Source organism: Cricetulus griseus, chromosome 2, assembly GCF_003668045.3.
Source record: "Cricetulus griseus strain 17A/GY chromosome 2, alternate assembly CriGri-PICRH-1.0, whole genome shotgun sequence".
NCBI classification, from domain to species: Eukaryota; Metazoa; Chordata; class Mammalia; order Rodentia; family Cricetidae; genus Cricetulus; species Cricetulus griseus.
In genome coordinates, this window is record NC_048595.1 from 3,706,420 (window position 1) to 3,711,021 (window position 4,602).

The window sequence follows — 4,602 nt, forward strand, 5'->3', positions numbered from 1 at the left end:
GATCTATATTCCCTGGACCAACGTGACGTTACCAGATTGGGTAACTGCTGCATAAACAATAAATTACCCATTGATTAATCGTGCTTCTAAGGCTCTCTGGAGTATTTTTCATGCCGACAGCTCTGTATACACAAACAGTGGATTGGAAAGGGGAAAGGCCTGGGGATTCACTCCACAAAGGAAGGAGCAAAGACCACTCATAAGATCTTGGAACCTCTCATTGCTCACAAAAAATTGCTTGACAGTGAAAGGTTCCTGGGCCCATAAACAAGCTGCTGTTGCCATCTACCAAGATGGACTCAAATGTGCACTTCTGAGATGGGTATCGCTCCATGGAAGAGCACCTGCCTAGCATGAGAAGGGCTCTGGGTCCCATCCCTGCACTAGAAAACAAACACTTCAGGAGGCAAAATGCACACCACTATTAAAATAGGGAAAAATCAGTTTTTGTAAAAAAAAAAAAAAAAAAAAAAAAAAAAACTGATGAACTGATGAGTGCTGGGAAGAGTGTGGCACAGGACACCCATGCATGCCTGCTGGGAAGAGTGTGGCACAGGGCACACACATGTCTGCTGGGAAGAGTGTGGCACAGGGCACACACATGTCTGCTGGAAGAGTGTGGCACAGGACACACATGCATGTCTGCTGGCAAGAGTGTGGCACGGGACACGCACACATGTCTGCTGGGAAGAGTGTGGCACAGGACACACATGCATGTCTGCTGGGAAGAGTGTGGCACGGGACACGCACATATGTCTGCTGGGAAGAGTGTGGCATAGGACACACATGCATGTCTGCTGGGAAGGTCGATGCCACTCCCACTCTGCAGGACAGTGTCACAGCCTCCTACAAAGGCAAACATGGCCTTCTCACACAATATCCATCCACTTTTTGGCATTTACTCAAAAGTCCTAGAAATCTATGCTAGGGAAACACATGCTGGGAGGTTGGTAGCATCTTTTTTTTTTCATAATTTCTAAAGTCTGAAATGCCTTTCAACAGTTTAAGAGCGAAACAAACTGGCCCAAACATCTAATGGAAAACTAGTCAGCGGTTAAAAGGGAAGACTATGGAGCCATGAAGACATGTGGCTGAATCTTAAACGTGTATTGGGCAGTGCCAGCATGGCCTCAGGCTGGGACCCAACCTGGACATACAGTCTGTCTGCCCTGAACCCCTGTTAGCCCAGACCCCAGCCCAGGGCTGCCTCCCTTGCAACAGCTCTCATCTGAGGCCTCCAAAGGCAGAGTTGCCCTCGAAGCCCCCAAGAGGAGGAAGAAAAGATACCTGTGGCGTGACAAGCACCCACTACACCTACTTGGCCATAGTGCCTTGGTAATACAAGCCACATCTTTCCACAGGCGGAAGCTGGCCAGATGACCCACCAGCAGCGTTCTGTAGTTGTCCTGACCCACAGGACAGCAACCTAGAGCAAGAAGTCCAGGGAGGGGAACGGAGCAAGAGACGCAAGACAACGACCACAAGACAGGATTCTGATCAAGTGGCAAATTTTATTTTTCCAGGCAGCTTATATAGCCAGTAGTATGGAGTAAAGGCGGGGGGGGGGGAGGAGGGAGAAGAGGCCAAGAGCCAGGTGTTAGTTGAAACAGGATGTCAGAAAACTATAGAAGGAGGGTGTTGACAGGGTAAAAAGTCCACGGGTGGTGGGGAGAAGGAGGGCTGCCTAGGTAAGTGGGCCTGTGGTTGGAACAAAGGATTGACGTCTAGGTCATGTTGGTCCTTCTGGGTGCTCATGCTTCTAGAAGCCATTTATAATCAAAAGACAGTTCTATAACCCTTAGGCTTGCCAAGTTTGGCCTAAAGGTTCATGCCAAGCTGTATGGCTCCCAACAGTATTCCCCTCTTCAGGGAGGACTATGGGGGCTGGGAGGACTCCACCTGCCACAACCTTTCCTCTAATTTGTGCTTCCACAAGGCACCCAGTGACCCTGCAAAGCCCCCGGCCAAGGGCAACTTCTGGGTGGGGGGCATGAGCCTGGTCCCAGCAGAGGTGCTGTGCCTTCAGAACACTGGGCTGTGCCAGCGATGGCAGACCTGGGCCGCACAGAGCCTTTGTCAAGGACCTGAGACCCTCCCCATGTGCTCTAGAGCCGGCATTATTGGCCACTCATTTCCTACCACCATCCAGGGAGGGTCTCAGCATCAAGTCCCTGCTAGGGGACCCTGGGAAAGGACCAACATGGCCCCTGCAGCCTGCACTAGTTGGAAAGAACAGCTCAGCTCAGGGAGGAACCTGGTCCAAGGGGAAAGAATGGGTGTGACTGTACCCCTAACTCCTCTGAGAAGCCTCTGAGACCCCTCAGCCCCCTTCCTGGGCCCACAAAAAGAGGGTGAGACTTCCCAAGGGGAAGTCATCAGGGCTTCTCCTCTTTCCCCAGAGCAAAGCACCTGGCTCATCCACTTACTTCAGGGTTCCCCAGGTCCTATGGGAGTGACCAACATGGGTGTAGAGCTTCCTTGTGGGGTCAAGCTACCCACTTCCTACTTGCCCATCTACACTCCAACGCGGTAATGCCCCTGGTCACACTTCCTACCACCTCACAGTAATGCCCTGGCCACACTACCTCCCACCTCGCGTCCCCAGTGCCCATCTTCAACCAGTCCAGCCTCCTGGAGTGTGGGTACTAAATCCCAAGGGACCCAGGACCTGCTCTGTGTTCTGGATTCCCTCTTCCAAAGAGTACCACTCAACAAGAGCATCTATGATACTCGGGTCAGCCACCATTGGGATCTGGCAGCTCCTGCCCCAAGCTGGCTGCTCTCCTGGTACAGGCTGTAATGGTTCAAGGCAGGCAGGAGTTGCTTTTCCCTTCTACCCCTGGATACCATTTTTGATGAATAACCAGAGCTAGGTGCATGTCCACAGCAGTAGCTTTACCCACAACTTTAATTAGGTTACTCCAGAAAGGGTTTTGTCTCTGCTAGATATGACAGGTCTGGCCAATCATGTCTTCGACTCTCCCACACATGGGGATCGGGTCTGGAGAAACAGTGCTCAGCCTAGAATAGTGCTTTTTTTTTTTTTCTTGATTCCACCTTCTCAGGTTTCCATGTTCTCCATCTATCCATCTCTCTGTCACCACGCCTTCCTGACTCCAAGCTGGGGGAGGAAGAGCCAAAAGTCAGTCCAATCTGAAGTCTTCCCCCCTTCTCAGCTTCCTGGGTAGGAGGTAGCACCTTTTGGGGAAAGGGTTAGGAAATGAAAGACTGGACTCTGCATGATTTGGGGGTGATGGAAGTAGGGTAGAAATTAACAGTAAAGGAATTTACAACACTTTTTTAAAATGTTGATCTTTAGGGGATAAACAATATGACACTGGTTATGTGACATTCTAGACAAGGACAAACAATAGACAAGGAAATAGATGGGTGGTGGCTTGAGCTTTGGGGAGTGGAGAGGTTGGATTAGTGAGCTACAAGGGACTCTTTCAGACACTGAACTATCTAGATGATGCTGAGAGATACAAAACAGTATGAACTTATCAAAAAGCACAAGATTTTCACAAGGCAAAGAGGGGGTTTATGGGCAAATTGTGTTTTAAATCAAGTAGGAGGTCAGGGGAATCATGAGACGAGATGGAAACCATGACACATATGTGTAATTATGACACAATGGCTGTCACTGAAGGTGAGGGAGCAGAAACCAATCTAAGTAAATTAGGAGTGGGTGGAGAAGGTTGACTGGAAACAAAATGTGTTCCCAGAGTACTGCAGCCGAGTGGGTTAGAATATCCCTCTAAGGCCTAGGCCCAGCAAGCCTGAAGTCTTCCCCGCTTCTCAGCTTCCTGGGTAGGAGGTAGCGCCTTTTGGGAAATGAAAGACTGGGCTCTGCATGATTTGGACTGTGCATGTTTGCAGAGACAGAACAGACTATTGAGCAGATAGAGCACAGTGGGAGCCACTAACAGACAAGAGAAGAAGGAGGCTGAGAAGGAACATAAGCAACCAGATTAGAGTAGGAGGCATCAAGATAAAGTGGTGTTTCACTGACTATGCATATGGAGAGAAGGATGAAGACAGATGGTACATATTAGGTGGATGATAAATGATACATAGATGTATAGGTGGATGGAAAATAAAAGTAGATATAGATAGATAGATAGATAGATAGATAGATAGATGGATGGATAGATGATAGATATATTGATAGATGAAAATAGAAGATAGATAGATAGATAGATTGATAGATGATAGATAGATAGATAGATAGATGATAGATAGATAGATAGATGATAGATAGATAGATGATAGATAGATAGATAGATAGATGATAGATAGATAGATAGATAGATAGATGATAGATAGATAGATAGATAGATGGATGATAGAGAGATAGAGAGATGATAGATGATAGATAGATGAGGAAAGAAACCGACGAGACCTCCACAGTGATCAGTGTCCTTGAGTATACATACTGTATACATACAGCTTCACCACATCTTTCCTGAAACCTCTTCCTTCCCCTCCCCCACATTCCAGCCTTTTTAGCCTCACTGCTCAATAGTTTAAAGTACTCAGACAAAATATAAGTCACCCAATATGGAGACAAAGAAGCTAAAATAGCATAAGAGACACGGCCAT

The 4,602-nt window shown here is 47.8% G+C and overlaps 1 pseudogene; it reads left to right on the forward strand.

The window, feature by feature from the left end:
- The first annotated feature begins 1,840 nt into the window (after positions 1 to 1,840).
- LOC100772086 lies at positions 1,841 to 2,800 on the forward strand (annotated as a pseudogene).
- The last annotated feature ends 1,802 nt before the right edge of the window (positions 2,801 to 4,602 follow it).